Raw genomic sequence first — 22,798 nt, forward strand, 5'->3', positions numbered from 1 at the left:
GGGCTGGAAAGTCCCTGGATGCTGCTGCACTGGGGCAGCTGCAGGGGCCAAGGTGGAGGGAGCTGCAGTTCATCATTTTTGATTTAGTGCTGCCCAGACAAGGGGAACTCGCATGATCCATGGGCTGGATGTTCTCCTATTGATCTCCCAGGTTTGGTTTGCTGAACTGCACATCCATCACCCCCCAGGCCTGCTCGGATTCCTCCGGGAGCCACTGTCCTGTGCCACAAAAGCTTGGTGACAGCCAAGGGCTGGGGCTGAGCCAGTGCCTGGGTGAGGGACTGGCAGCACTGCCAGGTGTTGCTTTTTCTGCTCCTGGAAAGGGCAGGAGCAGCCTGGGGGAGGTTGTGCTCCCAATCCCACACAAACTGATGGAAAGGGAGGAAGAATTCACCTCCAGCTCATCCCACTCTTGCTTCGTTTCATTTTAAAAGACTTCCTCCTCACGAAGTAGAGCTCTGAGCTTTCTGTCCAGCTCAGCCACAGCCTCAGCTTCAGGTTTTGGAGGATATTTCACTCCAATTTCACCACTCTCTGTTGCTGTCCCTGACTCCAGTCCTTTGCCAAGGTATGTCCGGGTGGGGAACAGGAGGAACGAGAAGACAGCTGGTGAAACAAATGCAAATCCCTGTCTACACCTCCTTAATCTGTTTTCTCCTGTATTATCCCTGCCAGCAAGGACTATTTCTGGCCTGGGCTGGCCTGGCTGGGGAGGGCTGAGTGGGCAGAGTGAGGCTCGTGGTGCAGGCAGCAATAAAATCTGAAAATGTGCAGATTTGAGCTAAAGAGGCAGGGTTTTGTGACTGTAAAGTCGTTTTTAGCTCTCAGATGGTGGGATGAGACGTAATACAGAGGACACATTGATGGTCATCACCTGGGAGCTTCTTACACCTTCACCAGAACAACTGAAATTCTCTTTGCTGAAGGATTTGTGGCAGCTCCCCTTCACTGCCAGCTTCTCCTGCGGGCTGTGGGGAGAGTGTGGGGTTTTGGGATCACGGAGTTTGGGTTGGAAGAGGTGTGGAGATCATTCCATGGCACAGGCAGGGACACCTCCCACTGCCCCAGGGTGCTCCAACCTGGCCTTGGACACTTCCAGGGATCCAGGGGCTGCTCTGTCCCCCTCCAGTGCGGAATGGGGTGACCTAAACATCCTCTAAAAACCCCAAAGTTATTTCTCTGTTGCTCCAGCCCAAACTCAAGAAAACCAGGGGCAGCTCTGCCCCAGACAAGGATGAAGAAAGGAAACACACAGGGATGATTTCAGCGCCCATTTCCCACCTGCCCAGCCATCCTTCTCTTCTGCTGGGATCTGCAAAACGTCTCAGGAAGGCACTGATGGATCTGACAGCCCCGAATCCATCCCCTGAATCCTTCCAGCAGCTCTGGAGGGATTTTCTGTGCAGAAATCCTCACAAAGCCTCTCCCCTGCCCCTTTTCTGTAGGAGACTCAGGAAGTGTGAAGGACACGAAGATTTATTCGTTTTCTCCCTTTCTAATGGGTCCAGGTGTAAAAGAAGGAAGCCAGGGATGAAGGGGACGAGTGGGTTAAGAAGAACCTCTGTGAGAGAGAAAAAGGAGAAGAGAACTCAGACATTATCAGGCGATCTTCAGTTGTCCTCCCGGTGCAAGGCAAAGCCCCATTAGGGCTCGAGGAGTGTTTAAAAACCCTCTAAAGGCTCCCAGGGAGAAGAGCTGGCAGCGGGAGGGAGAAATGGCACTGCCTCCCAGGTGCCATGCCAGGAAATGTCAGCGCTTGGGAGAAAGCTGAAGGTGGGTTCTGAGAAAAAAAAAAAAGGTGTTTAGACAACCCCCCAAACTGAGCGTGATCTGCTCCTCTGTAGGAGGGTGAAATAACCTCCAGCAGAGCAACAAGGACCCCAAAAATTCCCTCTGGGGCTGAGGAGGGCAGAAAGGAGATGCTGCAATGGCCCAGGAACACGTGCTGGGTTCAGCACAAAAGCACAGCCAGGGCACAGCCACAAATAACCTCGTTCAGGGGAAAAGGCATGATATAAATTTTAAATTTAGAAGAAAAAAAAAGGACCTGTTTACCTATTACCAAACAGCCCCACTCTTAACCAATTACCGAGAGGCAGCTCAGAGCAGCAGCTTGGCCATTAGAGTTGAGCATTCCGGGGCCTGCTAATGGGAGATAAATTCATAGCTGGAAAATTGGATGCAATTAGAGCCATTTTAGCAAGGGTTCACAACAGAGCTGACCTTTGCTTTCACATGCAGGGGGCCAACAGAGAGATGATGTCTGATATTATTTCATTGCTTGTGGGAAGGAAGCTTTTGTGTTGGTAAGTACCAGAACAACCCACCTCGGCAGAGAAAAACATGGCCGGAATTGGGGTTAGAGACTGGTCTGGGGGTTGAAATTCCTAAATTTGAGTCTCATCTTGGCCATCAGCTCAGTGTGACAGTGACTTTGCCTCTCTGTGATTGGTTTGGGCCATCTTTGAGGCTTGGCTGACTCAAAAATCCCTCGTAGCTCCCAAATTTCCCCTGATTTTTGTTGGACACTTCCCTTCTTTGCTGTCAGCACCTCCGCAGGCAACGATCACCTTCCACTGAAAACCCAGCTCGGGCAGTCTGGTGGGGAATCAGATCATGCCAGTGAGGAAAATCCTTTTTTAGGATAAATATTAGGGGTTTAAAGGATAAATAATCCCAAGCCAGAGCAGTCCTTAGCATCTAAAAGGCTTCACCACCACACCTGGGGTGACTTCAACTACCCCAGACGTGAAGAACAACCTTTGTCTGCAGCCAGTCAGGGCTGGGTGGACACTAAAACCACCTCTCCTTGAGTGCTCATCCCTAAATATCTATTTTGCTGTTTTCTCCAGCTCTGTTTCTAACCCTGGGGTCTGCAGCTATCAGGCAAAACTCTTGCAAAGTCTGGCGTCGTGGGCTTAATACCCAAAGTGCTTATTTTAAACACAGACTGATGGCTTTTCTCCTAGATAATGATGATTGATTCTGTTTTCCATCCTTTGTCAAGGCTCAGCACATGCCTGGAATTTTAACTACTCCTTCTTCTGATACTTCCATGCATCCATCTGTTCCTCTGGATCTCTCTCTCAGCCTCCTGCTTTAAATAATGAACTTTGCTACGCTCAGAACAATCTATTAATAAATAACAATCTCGGAGATTACACGAGCCAATTAATAGTGGAGCAGCACCAGGAGCTGGGGTGAGGGATGCTGCTGAGGAGGAGGGTGGAGCTGGCAGTCCTCGGGCAAAGAAGGATTTTTGGGACCCTCCACAAGGGCTGGGGGCGAAGTTGTGCAAATAAACCAAAATAAACAAACTCGGAGCCCGCCAAGGAGGGAGAGGGGCTCTGCTGATTCTGCCTTGCCTCAAGACAAAGCTGAGGGGTTTTGTTTGCAGCTCCACTTGAGGCAGGAGCAAAGGGGAAAGCTCCCAGCTCCCTCAGCACTGGGAATTCAGCAGGATTGCAGGAGTTCTGCTGCTTTGAGTGGAGCACAAAGCCCAAAGTTCTTCACCTGCTCTGTCCTTTTTCCCAATTTCTGAGTTTCAGCTGCCATTACTCTGACACAGCCAAGCCCAGATGGAATGGCCCATCCAAGATCACAGTTTGAGGCTTGGTCACTCTGCTGGGTGACACGTGGAGCAGACAGTGACAAATGGGAGCAGGAGGAGCCGCAGGAGACACATGGGGCACCTTCTGCCTCCTTCCAGCTCCTCCCCTGGTGTCTCGGGTTACAACACAAGATGTAACCAGCAGTATATATTCTGTTACTGCTGTCCAAACCAGCTGGGGCCATGTTCTTTATCCCTTCCAGGCCCCATCCTCCCTCCAGGGGTATCTGCTGTTCATGGGCCAGCCAGGCTCACTGCAGGGCTCAGACAATTCCAGCAGCCCACTGGGACAGGCTCCACCCAGGGGGAGGAGCCCAGCATTCCCCCCTGGATCAGCCCTGGGGTTCAGAAGCCCAGCACAGCCTCTGCACTGGATTCCCAGAGGAGACCAGACCCAGCTCAGCACCACTGGAGCTTCAGAGGGAAACTCCACCCTGGGACAGGATCATTGCTCCAACAGACCCACATCTGTCACTGCAGGAGGGCTGGGCTGGGCTGACACCAACACCCTGAACAGCAACAGGGGTCAGGGCGTGTGCTGACTCTGGCAGCGGGTTTATTTTGTACTACTGCATTTTTATTTTAATTTTCCTAGTAAAGAACTGTTATTCCTATTCCCTTATCTTTGCCTGAGAGCCCCTTAATTCCAAAATTATAATAATTCAGAGAGAAGGAGTTTACATTTTCCATTTTCAGGGAGGTTCCTGCCTTCCTGAGCAGACACTTGGCTTTCCAAACCAGGACACCAGGGCTGAGCTCCTTCTCCACGGGAAGGGACAGGAGCCTCTACAGAGTGGCTGAGCCCATCCCTACTCCTGGCAATGCAGCAGCCTGAGCTCAGCACAGCCAGGATTTGTGTTTCTGAGGCATCTCTGGTGTCCTCCATGAGCAGCTCCTGCCCCTCTCTCCTGCTCTTCCAGCAGGCAGCAAATTGGTGCTTGGGAATTAAAGTTCCTCCTGAGCAGGAGCCACCTGAGCCTTCCCAGCCCATGTCCCTCCTCACCCACCCAGCAGCTCCTGCCCGTGCAGCACAGACGGGATTTTGGGGTTTTCTCAGGTCCTCCTGCCCCTCTCTCCTGCTCTCCCAGCAAATTGGCATTTTGGAATTAAATCCAGGAGGTGGGATGTGGGAGATGGCAGCAAAAGGCTCCTGAGCGAGCCGTTCAGGGCTGTGGGATGCAGCAGCTCAGGGATGGAGCTGTGGCACTCCAACCTGCTCTGAAACCCTCCAGGAACTTCATGTTTTTTAGGGATGAGCATCTGCCAGCTCTCCATGTCCGGCAGAGCAAGGAGGTGGAGCATCCCCTGGGAGCAGAGGGTGGCTCTGCAGGGCTGTCCCGCCCTCCAGCACTGTCCCCTGCACTGGTGGGCATTTAGGAACCTTGCCTGAGCCACACTGAGCCTTGCTGAATGCCCAGCACACCTTCAGCTCAGCACTCTCCACTGTCTCCATTTACTTTGTTTGCCATCTCCTCTGCTCCTCTCATTCTTGCTCTTCGCTCTCCTGTCCTCTCCTCCTTTCCCTTCCATCTCTCAGTCCAGCTCCTCTGGGTTTCTTTTGGGTTTTTTTTCCCTCATTTCTCCTCCTCCCTGCCTCTTCATAATGACTTAATCTGGCAGGCAGAGAATCGAACACGGAGTTTTCCTGCGCTCCAGATCCATTTGAAGATTTCTCCCAGCTCCCCAGGCCCAGATTCAATTTCCCTCTGTCAGAACAACAGAATTAGTCTCCCATTGTCATAGGTAAATTACTCACCAGCGCCGTGTCAGGAGAAGGGGAAAAAAAAGAGGGAAAAGAGACAAGTGCAGGATTCAAAGGAAGGTGCGAGTGTGACAAGCGACAACAGAATAACAATAGAGACCAGCGGGTGACATCGATCACGGCTGACAAACAGGGACAAAGCCAGCCCTGGATCAAACACAGGAATTATTTACCTCTTCCTCCCTCAGCCCTTGAGCCATTCAACCTCATTCCGAACGTCTCTGTGTCTTGCGGAGGACACATAAAGTCTAAATAACTCCCAGATTGAAAAATCCTGTGCCTGCTGGAGCTTCGGAGGGTGAGTTCGGATTCTTTTTCCACAAGACACTGCTCCCAGCAACACCCTGAGCTGAGAGAAGGGCTAGGATGGGCACCCAGAGCACGCCTGGCCCATGAGCAGGCAGGACATGGCAAGCTCTCAGGCTGGCAATCAAATTGAAATTGTTCACATTAAAAAAAGAAAAAAGAAAAAAGAAAAAAAAAAAAAAAAAAAAAAAAAAGGGATAAGTGGCAAATCAACAAAAACTCTTCTGTCTTCACACACTGGCCTTTAATTCCTGTCAGTGCCCAGAGCAGTCAGCTGGGGCTGGAGCTGCAGTGCTGGCTGTGAAACACTCAGTGTGTGTCACTGAGCACCTTTTCCACCTGGGATTTTGGCTTTTACTCCCTGCCTGCGTGCCCTGATGTCACATCCTACAGCAGGGACGTGTGTCAGACACTGCTGGCTGTCACCTGAATGTCCCAGTGCCTTTGGGAGACAGGGATGGGGATTCTCCTGAGCAGGAGCCACCTGAGCCTTCCCAGCCCATCTCCATCCTCACCCACCCAGCAGCTCCTGCCCGTGCAGCACAGACGGGATTTTGGGGTTTTCTCAGGTCCTCCTGCCCCTCTCTCCTGCTCTCCCAGCAAACTGGCATTTCGGAATTAAATCCAGGAGGTGGGATGTGGGAGATGGCAGCAAAAGGCTCCTGAGCGAGCTGTTCAGGGCTGTGGGATGCAGCAGCTCAGGGATGGAGCTGTGACACTCCAACTTGCTCTGAAATCCTCCAGGAACTTCACGTTTTTAGGGATGAGCAGCTGACAGGACACTGCCAAAGCCCAGAAACACAAACATTTCTCATGGGTGCTTCTAAGGGAGAGAATTCAGGGACAACTTTTATCTGGGTAAATATTGGCTGCAGAATGACGCCCTTAAAGCCCCAAACCAGCACAGAGAGAGCCCTGGAGTTTATAAATACCAGGAGGGAGAGAAATCCAGAGCAGAGTCACCTGCAGAGCAATAAGTCCCAGCCTTAGAGAAGCTGAACTTCACACCAAAGCCAGGCTTTATTTGCCTATTGACAGAATAAAGGGCTTTGTTGGTCTTTCTAACACACCCTGAGACAGTAAAGGTCTCTCTAATCTGCCAAAGGCAGAACAAAAACTCGGGGCTTAAAGGTGAAGCAATTCAGGCTGGAAGGAAGACATGAGTTATTTTATTTTATTTTATTTTATTTTATTTTATTTTATTTTATTTTATTTTATTTTATTTTTATTCTTGTTTATTTTTATTTTATTTTTCAAATTTTAAAAAAAATTCTTCCAGAAAAGAATATGGATTCTGTCCCTCAGTACCTTTAGTCAAAACTGGGCAGTAAAATCCTTTCTGCTGAGTTTTGTCTGGAGCTCCCAGGCAGGGTTACACAGCCTCACTCAGACCAGCTCAGGATTAATTTGGGTGGAACATTAAGAAGCACCAAACAACAGGAGAGAAGCTCTGGAATGGCCCAGAGCACTCCTCCCTTCAGCCTGGAGATCCCAACAAATCCAAACACCCTGGAACCCGTTGGAAATTCACATTTTTCTGAATTTCAGAGGCTGGGCTGACTTTGAAATCACCTTTTTTTTCCCCAGCCCTGCATGAACATCCCACTCCTCTGCTCCCTCCCAGGAGGTGCCAAAGCCCCTCGGCAGAAGTGAGGGGAGTTTCCACTGCAAAAAGCTGGAGGAATCTCTCCTCCCTCCTCCTTTTTCCCCCTTCCGTGAATAACATCAGCCATTGACCTTTTCAAACAGGGTACTTGGTGTAAAATACGAGCTCCAGTCCTCAGCAGTGCCCGTGGAGGGAGGAAGGGGCTGGGGAGAAGCCTCATCCTGCTGGCACGGCAGGGAAAAGGGCTCAGAGCTTCTAACAACCCACCAGGAGGTTTTATGACTCTGTCTCTGGCATTTTAAATTAATATCGTTATTAAGAGAGAGGTTGTTTTACAGCACAGTGGCTTTGGAATAGAGTGAACGTCACCAACCCCTGCCTTTGAGGAGAAAAAGGCGGGGGGAATAGAGTTTGGAGGAGGAAAAGGGGAATAAAAGCAGAGTTTTTAGACTTTAAAGTATAACACAGTATGGTAATGTAGTAGTTCTTACAGGCTATGTGTAGATTTTGTAGGATTTTGTGTCTTGTGTTGGTTGGTCACTGAAAATTAGAATATTCATCACAAAAGAAGATACAAGGAAAATTAACGAGTGTAACTTGTTTTTTCCCCCTACTCTTGCTCTCTCCTGCTCTCTCCCCCTGCCCTTTGCTCTCTCACTCCTCTCTCTCAGCTCTCATCCTGCTGTTCTCTCTCCCTCTCTCTTTGGGATCCCCTCCAGCCCAGGCTGGGGGCTGAAGGCAAGGCCCTTTTACCCACAACCCTTGGAATAAACCCACGTGTTCTAGAATATCTCAGCTCAGCAGAATTCCTTGTCCCTGCTGTCCGCAGATTCACCTACAGCACTGAGCTCCCTGAGCCTGGAATCTCAATTCCAGGAGCACTGGATGCTTTTAGCCGTGATTTGTTGGAGTGTGGCCACCTCTCCAGGCAGCTTGCCTGATGTTATAACAATAACTGCGTTATTTGCAACATCACAAATCTTTATTTCATCTGCAGCAGAGGACGTGGATCGTCAGCTGAGCCGTTAATGAAGGTATTGAGGACCAAAATAATCCATCCCTGGGCAAGCTGCTCTAAACAGCGTCCTCCAAGGATGCTGCTCCTCCACCTCACGCTCCTCCCGTTAATTCCACCTCAGGAAAAGTTCTCCTTGATCAAAATGCCAGCTGATAGCAAGCCCTGAGAGGAAAACCAGGATGTTCTTCCAGCACTGCTTCCCGCAGCTGTGCTCACCTGTCAGAAATCCAGCAGCTCCGTGTGCTGGGAGGACTCTGCTGACTCACAGATCCCTTCTCCTTTTATTCCCTGCTTTGTCCTCCCACTTCAGCCACCCTGATTAACCCAGCTTTGGCCTCCCACTGCTGTCCTCCTCTCCTGCCCTGGCCTTTTCGGAGCCTTGCAGGTCTCAGGAGGAGAGCAAAGCGTTCGAAGGTGAGGAGGGGTGGGAGGAGGTTTGGATTTTCGGCTGTGGGGCCACACGTGCCAGGCTGGGGCACTTTTCCCTCACCTTCCCCAAAGCCTCATCAGCTAATGCAGCTCTCAGAAGACAGAGAGAGCTGAGCAAGGGCACAGCGAGCTCACTGCTGTCTGCCTGCAGCCACCACGGAGAGCTCCCCACCAAGGAGTGTTTAAATCTTCAATTTAATGAACACCTGAGAGGTCTCAGTGCATTTATTTTGGGAGCAGAGCAGGGCCGTGGATGGTTTGGGCTGGAGGGGATCCTAAAGCTCACCCATTTTCATTCCACCAACACAGCTGGATATCAGGAATTGCCTTCAAAGGACAGGGAATTCTTCATTTTGGGGATCTTATAGGTGCTCTGACACACCAAACCCTGTACAAACCCATCAGCACCGAGACAACACGCAGCTGGCAGCACGAAATTTCCTTTCAGTCAAGAACTAAACGATTTTTTTTCTTCTGTCTGGCCCAGAAGATTTGTGGGAGAAGACAAAGCTAACAACTTCTCTGTGTATTGGGAGAGGAAGACACCTTCATTCCAGATTTCTCAGGAAGATGCCTTTATTCCAGATTTTTTCAGGAATATATCTTCATTCCAGATTTCTCAGATCTGTGTTGCTGTTGCTCCTCCCCAAAAAATGGCAACCCCAAGGAACAGCAGCCCCCAGACAAACCTGGAAAACCTGGCGAGGTTTTATTTCCTCAGCAAGGAAACTTTTCCCTTTGGTGAGTGCCAAGGGGTTAAATTGAGCATAATCAGGCAGAAGTGGGACTCCTCACCTGTCTGAGGTTAAAAATGCAGGTGCCAACGCTTTGGGAGGCATCAGCAATTCCTGATTTTCTCCATCCTGCCCTCAGCTGTGCTGAGCACTGAGGCGTGAGGCACTGGCAGTGCCCAAAAAACAGCAGAGCACAGCATCTCTGTGCTCCACAGGCAGCAGCCACTCCGGGATTCTTCTCCAGGAGAAGGGGAATAAATAACCTCTGAGTGACAGAGTTTTTAACAACAAAATCATTCCACAGACAGAGTGTGTAATGAGTTCCAGTCAGAGCAAGTTATGGAGGAATAATTTTCTAGTACCTGGAGCTAGCGACCACTTCATGGGTGCCTTTTTTTTTTTATTCCCGAGTTGTAAATTGATTTTATACATCATTTATCAGTGGAGGCCTGGCTTTATAATGGGGATATTTTAATATTTATGCCTCTCCACCCGCATGCTCAGCAAACAAATGGGAACAATAGGACACGGTTGGTGTTACAAGCCCCTGCTCCCAGGTAAGGGTGAGGGAGGTCTGCAAGTGACAGATAAACCCGGGGAAATTTGATTATGGGATGCACAGAGAATGACTCCTGTGTTACTGGAGAGGATTAAAGAAGTGCTGAGGGCTTCGGGTCTGTGCTGCATTTCCATATGTTGGCTTTATGAGGCGAAGGAACCCTCAGAGAGACACACAGGAGCAGATCCAGGGAGTATGGGTGAATCCTGGTCCTTGAGGCACTGGGGGGATGTGAGCCAACACCTTGGGCTTGGATTGCACTGATTCCTCCAGATCATGCCAAAAAAAAAACCCCATTTGAACCCACAGAGCACAAACCCCACATCCTACCCTGACTCAGCACAGGCTGTGCCCCCTGTCCTGGGGCACAATGTGGCAGCAAATTAAACTTGCAGCACCTCAAAACGCTGCCCTGTCCCTCTCTAAGTTCCATTTTCATTGTTTTGCTGGGGAGCAGCGATCCTGAGTTTCAACAGCAGCAATCCCAACATTTCATGCCTCTGTTTATTTTCATCAGCTCTGTAAATAAAACCCCTGACAAGTCCCTTCCCTCACGCTGGGGCTCTCGGCTCTGTAGCAGAGCACTCACCCCGGGCTGCTGCAGAAAGATCTCGTGCTGAACCACACAGCTCCGGGGATGGGACATTAATATTCAGCGGAGAAACTGGAAAAAAAAATATCACATTTACTCCCCACTCACAGCTAAAGCTGTTCTTCAGGCAGCTCCTTAATCTGTGGTCACCGTGCTATTTACTCCCAGGAAGGAGATGGATGCTCAGAGCTCTCAAGCTGGTTCAGTTGCAAAAAAAGAAAAAATAACAAAAACATCTAAAACAACCCGGAGTTAATTTAGGCTTAATTCATGTTGGTGTAAGTCAGAGCCACCTGCACAGGCTGGGAACAAACCCCGTGTGCTTTGGGGTGAGGATGCTGCTCTGCGGGGCCATAAATAGAAAGAGTTGCATTAATTATCTCCCCATTAATGACGCTGATGAGGCAGACTCTCTGCCTGGGTAAACACCCCGTTGTTCATCTGTGCAGGTTCGACCCCAGCCAACAGCAGCAGGGCAGGAGCAGCTGAAACACAACGCCTCTTTTCCTTGCCCCTGCTCCAGGTGTCACAGGTAACACCAAACACGGGTCAAATTCATTTAATCACAGGTCAGATTCATCTAATCACAGGTAAAATTCAGTTAATCACAGGTAATATTCAGCTCGGGTAATAGTAAATCATATTTTCCTTCCTGCCTCGCTTCCCTCTGCATCTTCCCAGCTCCTCAACTCGGCCTTGGGGAAGATAAAAGCAGGAGAGGAGTGAGGAGCAGGAGGCAGAGATAAATCCCCCCAAAATTCTGCTTTATTGCAGGAGGAAGTCTCCAGGATCCCGAGGTTCTGCCTGTTTAGGAGAACACTAAAAGGGCTTTTCACTCTTTTTTTTTTCCCCATTCTCCCTCCCTTGCAGCACGAGGAAAAACCTAAAATTTCACAGCTTATGGCTCTGCTGGTTGGGTTTTTTTGGGGAGTGTGTGGAATAACCTCACCTTCCACAGCGTTCCTGCAGCAGGATCACAGGGACAACTCCATGAGGAAAACCTCAGCTGGAAAAGGAGACCCTGCCTATTCCTCCCCCTTTTATCCCTCTGGGTGGAGATGCCGCTTTGCCAAGGGAAAGGCTGGAAAAGCCAGGGTGGAATCCAGCCCATCAACGCAACAGTTAAACACACAAACACTCGATTGCACAGAGCACAAGCACTGGGGAAGGCAACGTCAAGACAATCATGAACATCCCCATCCCTCCTTGTGTGCTCAAACCTCCGAGGAGGTTCCTTGGAGGGGAAAAAAAAAATAAAAAATAAAGGTTTTCAGTCTAAAAAAAAAAAATTGCTTTGTCAAGCAGGAAGGGCTCCTTCCCCACGGTGGCTTCCAAGGTCACTGCGCAGAGTTAATGCCGCATGAGAGGCCCCTGAGCTGATGGGACCTGACACTTCAGTTTTGGCCTCCCAGGCCACAGGGCAATGTCTTGGAGGAGCTGCAGCCCCTGGGAGATGCAGGAAGGAAATGTTGGAGTCCCAGCCGTGCCCTGAGCCCCACAAATGTCACCAATGTCGCCGTGATGGGAGGCGGCGAGGGGACGCTGCCGCAGCCCTGTCCCTCCAGAGCTCATGGCAGATTTCTTTAACCAGCCCATTTAAAACAAAATTCCGCTGTCAGCTGAGCAAGTTGGACTTGAAACACGATCCTGTCCCTGCCCATCGCCTTCAGCAGCCTGGGAATTGAGGTCAGGTTTGGTTTTTTCCCCTGAACACGGGCTCTGGGCTGGGCTCCAGCTGAGGGACAAGAGGCTCCAGGAGTGATCCCACCCTGTGTTTGATGCTTCCACGGAGTGAAATGAGGAAATCAAAATAAATAAAACACCAGGAGGAGAGCAGGAGCTCTGGGTTGAGTTCCCTGTGAGAGCCCAGCTCGGTCATTTAATCCTCCTTGGCCCACGAGAAGAAAAACCAGCGTGGCTCCTCACAGCCCACTCCTCATCCTCGCCCTTCTTTATTATTCCCAAGGCCCACATCTCAGTCCTGGGAGCAAATCCCTCCCTCAGCCTGGTGCCAGCGAGTGAACTCTGGGGTGGGATCTGATCCCCAGTCCCCAGTGTCCTGTGATAACCCCTGCTCACCCTAAACCACAGCCCAAATCCCTCCTCCTGGGAACGGGCTCCTGTTCGGAGGCTAAACAATTCAATTAACATAGAAACGACACAGAAACGTTCCAATAAATAAATCTCTGTTCATTCCTGAACACCCTGGAGAAGGGAGCACAGACTGGAGGCAGATCCCTGCACATATTTTTTAGTGGCTCGAATTTTTTTTTTTTTTCTTTTTTTTTGCCACCACCTTCTCCTTCTGAGGCTGCTGTTTGGGAGGATGCACGGAGCTAAATAAATCCTGATAACTCCCTGCTGGCAGGGCAGGGGGTCCTTCCCCTCCTGGCTGTGCCTGTCACTTGTGATCCACTTGGACACGGAAACAATTTTGCTCCTGGATGGAAAACAGACCCTTTGCCTTGAAAGATCAGCCCAGCTTCCTGCTGATGCATTTGTAAGCTGTCATCCCACCCTGCCAGAGTGTCACTCACTGCTGCAAGTGCCTCCTGCTGCTGGGGGAGTGCGGAGGAGAGGGGATCCCAGCACCTGTGTGCCCACATCGGCTCCAGGCTGGGGTTTGGAGGGACAATGCCACTGGAAAAGGAGAAGACTTCCCTCCCCAGCATCGCTAATTTTTGACAGAAATAATAAAAATAATAATAAAATAATCGATAATATCTCACATATTGTTTTTGCTGGTTTTAACCACTTTGCAAAGCCCACAGAAGCCGAGAAAGGTCCCCAGCTGTTCACCTGACACCAGCACTGCACATCTGTGCTGTTCTGCAGAGTTCCTCGGGCAAAACCCTAAAAAACACCCTCTGCTCCATCAGGCAGGGGCTTTATCCCCCACCCAGTATCAGAGCACCTCCCCAGGGGCTTGAGGGACAGTGGGGCTGTGAGGGGGTCTCTATTTCCCTTCTGACAGCAGCACTCTGCACATCAGCTCCCCAAATAAAGAAGTTATCTTTATTTTATCGGCATTAAAATCACTCTCTTTCCATTTGGTGGCTTTTCGCTGTCCCAGCAGGTCAGGGGTGGGAGGACACAGCAGAAATCAGCACCTCTGGAGCAGGAATTACCCCCGGGGGAGCAGCACATTACAAATCCTAAACCATTGAAAAATCCCCTTTTCCACCGCAGGAACAAAACAACAATTCCAGAGGTGGCAGCTGGCTCATGGCAAAGTGACACCTTTGAGCCACGTGTCCCATTGATGCTGCCCCAAATGTCAGCCAGGGAGTTTTCCTGGAGCTCCCAGAGTGGGAGGAAGGAGCTGCTGCTTCTCCCTGTGTGCCCTGAGAGCCTCAACCCACGACCCCTCAGGAAAAGGATCAGCTTGAACTTTGAGCTCACTGCTTATGGATTCTCCAGACCTCCCCTAACACCAAATGGTCACTTTTCACCCAATCCCTTCATCTCTTTTTTCTGGTTTTCCTTTTTCCTCCTCGAACTGAGCTGCCAGGAATGATTTCTTTTTCGGCTCATAAATGCATTTCCATTTGGAGGAAAAGAAAGCAATTTTTGCTGGAATATTGCTTCACCTTTCTGAGACCTGCAAGTTCCAATTCTGCTGTTCCCACTGATAAAAAAAATTCCCAGGGGAGGCGAGAGCTGCAGGCTGGGAAAAGAGGTTTGGCGCGCACTGGGGATTCCTCCCTGCCCCAAATCCATCCTGGTTCTTCATCCCACCCAGTGTTAATAAAACAGCCTCAACAACACCTTCTGAGCCACTTTTTATTGCCAAGCCAGAACTGAGAAGTGATGTTGGGACATAAAAATCTCGTTTTTAAATACTACTCGTGAAGCAGAATTCCTGATTGGGAGAATAAAGGGATTAAGGAATTCCTCTGGTGTCACAGCCACTTCCCCTCTCTGAACTTGCCTTTTCCCCTAAAACCTGCTCCTGCTGGGATATCAGCACAGCACTCTGGGCATCCTAAAGTGATTATTTACATACTTCCCTCTCTGTGTGTTGCAGGGAAATCTCAAAGGCAGGGATTTTTATTTTTCCCCCCACATCCCATTTTCGATGGATGGCACGGATCAATCCAAGTCATCCCCTAAAAGAGCTGCTTTTCCATGGGGTGAAAAGACTGGAATTGCTTTTCCCTGGGATGGAAGAGTGGAATTACCAGGTCTGACTCCCGTGCAGCACCCAGCCTTTGGGGGTGGAAAGAGATGCCTCCTCCTGCTCCCTCAGATCCCTGGTTCCTGCTCTTCTCCGGAGAACAGTGATAAAATGCATTCATTACCTCCACTGCAGCACAGGGAAAATGAGGGGAAAGTGGCTGTTTATTAGATGTCGAGAAATACCAAAACCCTTTTAACTTGTACTCTTAAGAGAAAGGAAAAAAGGTAAAAAGGTAATTTTCCAGGAAGCTCCTGTCACTGCTTGAAAAGAGAGAGTAAAAAAGACTGCTTTTATTATCTGCTTTATTTATGGTTACTTAATAATGACACAGACAAGTACATTACTCGCTCAGCCACTTCCCTGCTGCTGCCTTTGTAAAGACAAAAGAGCAATCAGACGTGGGCCTGTTTGCTAAAAGCTCAGCTCCAGAGTCAACCAACAGCAGTTCTCCTTGGGAAAAAAAAAAAAAAATTAAAAAAAATTAGGTGTAGTGCAGATTTCATGGAGTTTCCTGATCCTGGACCCCTTAGGGCAGCAGGGGTTTGAGAGAGAGGTCAGCCAAAAGGGGGAAAAGGAAGAGGGAAATGAATTTTAGAGGATTTACTGCTTCTCTGTGGGATATTGATCATTTTTAAGCTGTCAAATGGGAATAAAGATGGGATTCACGGGTGCTTCTGCAGTGCTGTCACCTGCCAAAAAAACCAGGAGCTGCTGCTTTGGTTTGGGCTGGAATTCTTTGGAGCCAGGTGGATCCAGAAGAATTGCTCCCAAATGTGATGGCCAAGCTCATTCCTCAGCACAGCAGAGCACCAGGGGACAGCAAAGTACCAGAGACAGAGGGGAAAAAAGGGATGAAAGAGGGGTTGGATTTGGGTCCAGGCTGGATTTGGGATGTTTCAGCATCAGGCTGAGGTCAGTTCCCAGAGCAGGACAAAGCTGAAATATTGCAGATCAGCTGTGGGAAGGGTTTGAAGGAAGGTGGTTTGGATTTAAGGCCTCGGTCTCTGATCCTTGCCCTAACTGAAACAAGCCCCCAGCAAACGTGAGCGAGCTCAGAACAAGACTCCAAAGAAGGGAGCAGCAACCCTGTCCCTATCCCAGTCTCCTTCTATACTATTTTCTCTTTATTTCCCGATTTAAACCCCCCAAAAAATCAGCTCAGATATTACAGAGCCTCTCCAAGCTGCTCCTGCTCAGGTCCATCTGTCCAGCCTTTGGGAGAGGAGGGACATGGGAAGAGGAAGGTAAAATTCCTCCCTGACCTCCAGGAGAATCCTGAGCCTGGAGACACTCAAACAAACCCAGAGGGCTTTGTTTGGCCTTTGACATGGAATTTTTGTTTTTGGTCTGCCTGTACACTGACAGCCAGCACCAAGTTTTCTTGCTCCGAGGCACAGACAGCTCTTAATTAAGAGGCTTCAGTGTGTGGTTATTTACCCTGCACACAAAGACCTCCAAGATCCAGTCTGGATCATCAGGGCACTGCTGACTTTCAAGAGCAGGCACTTAAAGCGATTGGAGGTCTTTACCGGGGGCTGTTTAAGGTGAGGGAACGATCCATGCCCTGCACTCCAAGCAGGGAAGTGATGCAGCCAGTAAAACCCTCTCCCAATAACTCAGAGCGCTCTCAGAGCCATCCCAAACCCCCTGCTAGGAGGGAGAACATTAATAAGCCATTAACCCAGCCCAGAGCAGGGAAAGCAGAAATAATTGTGGGGAAAAGGCCACGAGCAGCAGCAGCTGCTCTGCCCAAAAGCTTTGTTATCACTTTTTACCTTCAGCATTTTTTTTTTTTTTTGCAAGGGTTTTCAGCAGTGTGTCCTGCACCTTTGTGGCCCCTGCAGCTCCCTGAGGAGGAAAATCACATTTTTCTGGCAGGTGTTGGTGACAGGAGCCCACCAGGCTGTGCTGGGGTCACCTGGTGCCAGCCTCGCTGCCCCACAATCTGCATAGGCAGAGCTCTTTGTGCCTGCTCACATCCCACTTGGTCTGCCACTGCTCTGGGGAGGGGAGAGGAGCAGCCTCCGGGCTCCAGGAGTGCTGGAAGATGGGATCCAGGGGACGAAGAGGTGTGTTTGCACGGGGATTTCTTCCTAGAGGGAAAAAAAACCCTAAAAAAACAAACAAAAACCCAAAAATCCTCCCCCTCATAAAACAAAAACAAAAAAACCCCAAACAATCAAAAAAAAAAATAAACCAAAAAAACCCCCAAAATAACCAACCCCACCAAAAAAAAAACCAAAAAAAAAAAAAAAAAAAAAAAAAACAAACAAAAAAAAACACTAAAAAACAAACAACCCTCCTCCAAAAGTCAAAAAAAATACCCCCCAAAAATAACAAAAACCCCCAAACCAAAAACCCAAACCCAAAACAAACAGTGACAGATGAAAGAATGAGCCAAGGGCTGGCTGAGAAATGATGTCAGGACAGGAGAGATCTGAGAGCAGGAGGGAGAAGTCTCAGAAGTGTTTAGAAGTGTCTAAAAATGTAAAAATCGTACATTTGTGGGAAAAGAGCCTCTGCACACACCTGGCTCAGAGCACAGGAGGAATTCCAGGGCAGGGGGAAGAAAGACCAGCCCTAAGCTGCCTCGATCAGAAAAAAAAACAGATAAAAGGCTTAAAGAGAGTGTAAAAGGGAAAATAAAAAAGCCCCCCAAAACACCTCAGCCCCATCGGTCTCTGCCACAAATAACCACACTGGGCACTAAGGAGTTTGCTGGGAGACGTTTTCCCTCTGCTGATGGATGGCGTTTTCCAGGCTGTTATTAACTGGACTTCTCCACTTTGGGGTGATCTATGGAGCAGCGGCAGCTTTAAAGCACTTGGCACCGCAGCCAGGGATTCATGGAAGGAGTGAAAAATGGGAGCAGCTCCTCAGAGCCCCCCCAGGCGTCAAGGTGTGCGCTGGGGTGCAGGTGATGAGGGAGGGAAGAAGAGCAAGGAATTGTTCCCCTGAGAAATGAGCCTTTCCACTCAGTTTCCAGGACTCAGGAGTGAGAAATTGGGTGTCCACCCTCCAAAAGAGAAAGAAAGGGTGTTGGGGAAGATGAATCAAGGAAACCTTATCAATATGATTGCTGAGCAAAAGATTCTGAAATTATGAAACCTATAATGGAAATAGAAATGAAAGCTGACTTGGAGTTGTAGGATACTGAGTCTTAGTTCCTATAGAACCTGAAAACAATGGTCTGAAGGAGAATCCCTTTGGATTGAACAATCCCTTTCTGCTGGCTGAGGGATCCAAAGGTCAATGCAGCAAAACAGAAGTTTAAAGAGTAGTTTTTAGAGTTTAAAATATAACCCAGTATGGTGATATAGTAGTTCTTACAGGCTGTGTGTAGATTCTGTAGGATTTTGTGCCTTGTGTTTGTTGGCCACTGTAAATTAGAATATCCATCACAAAAGGAGATATAGTGTATTGTAACAAGGACAATAATGAGTGTAACTCGCTTTTTCCCCTTACTCTCGCTCTCTCCTGCTCTCTTCCCCTGCCCTTTGCTCTCTCTCTCCCTTCTCTCTCAGCTCTCACCCTGCTGTTCTCTCTCCCTCTCCCTTTGGGACTCCCCTCCAGCCCAGGCTGGGGGCTGAAGGCAAGGCCCTTTTACCCACAACCCTTGGAATAAACCCACGTGTTCTAGAATATCTCAGCTCAGCAGAATTCCTTGTCCCTGCCGTCCACGGATTCGCCTACAGAATGGAGATGGTGATGGTTTTCCGCTGAGGTTCTCAGGATAAAGGAGCTGGAATTGGCTGCTCGGGCCAGGCTGGTTTGGGGTGTGAGGCTGCAGGAGGGTTTGGGTTGAGGGCAGCAATCCCCCCGCTGCAGCAAATGGCCAATCGTCTCCTCTTGGAAGTGGCATTCCAGTGTTCCACCTCCTCCAGCGTTCCAAAGGCAGGGAAAGGCACAGAGGGGCTTCCACCCTCAGTAATTAGGCATTTAATTAGCAGTGAGCAGAGCACAGAGCCTGGCTGGAGGAAGCACAGAACGAGGATGAAATATTTCCCTGACCCATCACTCCTGTTCTAAAAAACACACAGAGTTGTGACCTGCAATCCCAACAGCAATTTTAAATGTCAATTAACCTTCCTTTAAGCAGTTCTCAACTTCTGGGTTGTGATCTACAATTCAAGATTTTCTTCTGCTGCACCCTAAATTTCCTTTGGCGTCCAGGAGCAGAGATGCAGCCCGCTGGGGATTGCTGATCCTGAATCCACACACAAAATTCCCTCCAGCTCAAGCCATTTGCCCAACTTTAGCACTAATTTATGAATCGTTTCAGTCAACTTGAAAGTGGCCTCTATAATATTTATTTGTCCAATATCCGTGCACTCAGCTCCTTCTCGTCGCGGTTTCAGGGGTCTAATTAAATCATGGCCTGAATTGGAAAAAGCCATTCTTGCAGCAAGGCTGAGCTGACCTCCTCAACTCATTTATCCACTGATAACCCTCGTATGGAAGCACTCAGCCCCCCTGAGGGGAAAAACTACTTCACATCCCATTGATCCCCAGCTTTGTCCTGACTTCTCAAGCAGCTCTTGTTTTTATTCACTGATCAGAAATTACTTGACCAGCCACCAAAAAAAACAACAACAACAACAACAAAAAAAGAAAGCCAACAACAACAAAAAAAAAAACCACCAAAAAACCTCAAACCAAACAAAAAAAAAAACCCAAAAAAACCCAAACCAAACCAAAACAAACAAAAAAAAAAAAACACCCACAAAAAACCCAAACCAAACCAAAAGAAACACCAAAACCCAAACCCAAACACCTCCACATCTCCCAGGGAGCCAAAGCTGATAGAAGCCACAGAGGGGACACCAAGCTGGGGCAGCCCAGGGAGGTGATGAAAGGTGACAGCTCTTGCTGTTGGACTGCCTTTGAAAACGTGAGCAATCATCGAGGTGTTCTTTGTGTTCTCCCTCTGATCAAAGCTCTGGACAGAAAAAACACCGAGGTTTGGAGGGGAGCAGAGGTGTCAGGAGGAATTTAACTGTTTGTGGCCTCCTGTTCCTGTGAGCCACCAAACCAACAGCTGCTTCCCCTCCTCTGCAGCACCAGCAGGACCTGGGCTCTTGGTTTTTAATTCTGCTGGGTGTTTCCATCACAGGGGTACAAAATCCTGCTCCCAGAACAAGCAGGTGCTGCTGAGGAGAGGCTCCTGCAGCCTCACCCGAAGTGGTGCAGCTCGTCTGGAAAGCTTTACACACCCAGAAGGAAGCACAGACAGAAGGAAATTCATCATTCCCCTGCCCAGGTGGGCAAAGTGAGGCAGAGAAACGTTTCCCATTCCCACAGATCCATCTCCCTGCCATGAGCATAGTGCTTATTCCGTGCTGGTGTCACTCAACCCTGCATCCCCATGGCGTGGGACAGCAAACCCAAAAAACCCCTGAGGTGGCTGAGGGCACCAAGGAGGTGTAGAGGATCCCCCCAAAATCCGATTTCCAGCAGTTGTGATTATCCAGGGGAGAGGCCCAGAAAGCCTTAGCAGCTCATCCAAGTGTTACCCCTGAGCCAGCTCCCTGCGGGATGCAGCCACCTGATTTCCACAGAGAGCTCTGGAAATGCCATCCTCAGCCGCTGTGAAATGAAAAGGCCAAAGGAGAACCCCCCGGAGCCCGAGGCTCACCAGGAGCAGAGGGAGTTGCTGCTGCCAGAGGATTTTTGCCCCCAGAGGAGCAGCTCAGTCTGTCCCACAGGAGCTGTGAGTCTCTGCTGTCCACTCATCCATTCATTCCTCCTCCTGCAGGGGAAAAGGGGAGGATTTCTGTGCTCTGCCCAAAGACATCTGCCCCTGTTCCACTCTGCTCAGTCAGAAGCTGGAAATATTTAATCAAGGCTGTTCCACCAGCCCTGTGCCTGCTGGGGAAGAGACTGGATGGATGGAGTGGGCAAAGGGGGAAAAATAAATCCTGGGAGTTGCTGAGTTGAAAGAAAATGTGTCCTTTTGCACAAGAGCTCATTAGTCTGGGGATCCCAGAGCCTCTCCTCATCTTTGTCATGCTCCATCTCCTGCCTGAGCCTCCTGGAGGGCCCCAAGCAGCACAGCCCTGAAAAATCTGCCTCAGCTTTCCTCGTGAAGGCAGGAAAAGCCCTTTGGAGCTGAGCTGCTGCTGGTGGGGGGGTCCCTGCAGGGACAGGGGATGGAACAGAAGGAATATTTTTGGTTGGGTGGTTCCTTTTAAATCATTCCATCCAGAGTGGCAAATGTCCTTTTGGGAGGAGGAGACAAAGCCCAGCTCCTTGGTGAAGCCCCTTCTCTCTGGTTCCCTTCCTCCCCTCAGGGAAACTCATTTTTGTCCCTGCCCTGTCCTTGGCCAGGCCTGGGGGAAGTTTCTCCACCACTTTCTTCCCACTTAGTTAAAAAAGTCTGGGGAATATTCATCATCCTGACACAGCCCTCAGCCAAAGCCTCTGTCACCATCCCCTGGGAAGGAGAACGTTTCTCCCCTCAACTTCAGGGAGATGATTCTTGCAGAAGGAGGAGAGAAAGGGATCATCCCTTTGGGATGGAGTCCTCCAGGGATCAGGGAAGAGGCTGGGCTCTGCTGTCACTCTCTGAGCCCAGCAGAAGTGGATTTGTGTCCCCTTTTTCTCCCTTGGCTGTTCCATTCCCTGTCCCCTCACTGCCGCATTGATCACCCCGCTCTGCTCCCCCTGACCCTCTGCCCTCCTACAGCCCAGGAGCTGTAAAATGGCTTTTTTGTCACCCTGAGAGGAGCTGTGAGGACATCAGAGAGCAGATGATAAAGAGGCCCTCACACTGCTCAGCTGATTCACCTGCGGGAGGAGAATTATTTGGAAACACAGGGAAAAAAACTGCTTATCCAAAGGGTTTTCCTTACACTTGGAGAGGCACCTTCCCTGTGCCGTGGTTCCTCACTAGAACACATCTTCTTTTTCAAAAATACCCAGATTTTCTTCTTTAAAAAAAAAAAAAAAAAAAAAAATCAACAGAAAGACCCCCAAAACCCAAAAAAACCAACCAACCCACTGAAAAAAAAAAAAAAAAACAAACCACAACCAAAAAACCAAAACCAAAACAAAAACAACAACAAAAAATGCCACCAAGAAACAAAAACCCAGAAGAAAAGCAGATTCCTCACTCCTGAATTTTGCTGGACCTCAACGCTTCTAAACTTGCACGTCCTGAACCACCCCTCCTTATTTCCTTATTTACATTGTATTATTCTGAGAGTTTACAGTGGGGTCAAGGAGCCAGGTGAAAAGTCTGAGACAAGCCAAAGAGGAATTTGTGTTTTCTGTGATCCAGAGCTCAGCAGAGGGTCACAGGACAGGCACAGGAGAGTGGAAAACACAGCAACAAACTGAAATTTTGGTTGGATAATCAACCAGAAATGCAAGAGAAAATAACAATGCAGCTATTCCCCAACACTGGGAGCATCATTCCTCCCATTACAGAGGGCAGAAAAAAAGAGAGAAAAAGTGGGAAAAGCTGCTGTTAAAAAAAGAATTTTATTTCTCCCCTTTCCTCTAAGCCTTTACAGAGTTATGCAAGTTGACTTTATCTGCAGCAAATCCCCCTTTCTGCTGTCAGTCCTCGGGAAGTCGAAGTCCTTAATTCTCCTGCACACACTGAATTGTAGGTGGGTAAAACCTGCCTCAGCCTGCCCGGAATGAATCCCATCTCCATCCCCCGGGCTATTGATTCCAGCCTAAAGCCAGCCTTGTTCCCTGTCAGCTCAGGCTCACAGGGAACTTTTATCTCCCATTTCCATCCTCGGAACTCGCTCGGTTTTGCCGCATCAAGAGATGGTTTTTGGGGGTTTGGCATCAGCTTCCTCACCAGGCAGGATTGCTCTGCAGGAATCTGCCCCCGGGGATGGCCACAGCTAAATTTTGGGATGGAAAACACCAAAATTCTTCTCCTTTTTATGCTCTTTGTGGATGGTTTTGCTGTCAGACACAGCTGCAGGTTCCCCTGGGTGCTGCTGGGTGCTGGGGCTGAGCCCCTGAGATCCCAAATTCCTGCTGA

This window comes from Sylvia atricapilla, chromosome 23, assembly GCF_009819655.1.
Source record: "Sylvia atricapilla isolate bSylAtr1 chromosome 23, bSylAtr1.pri, whole genome shotgun sequence".
NCBI classification, from domain to species: Eukaryota; Metazoa; Chordata; class Aves; order Passeriformes; family Sylviidae; genus Sylvia; species Sylvia atricapilla.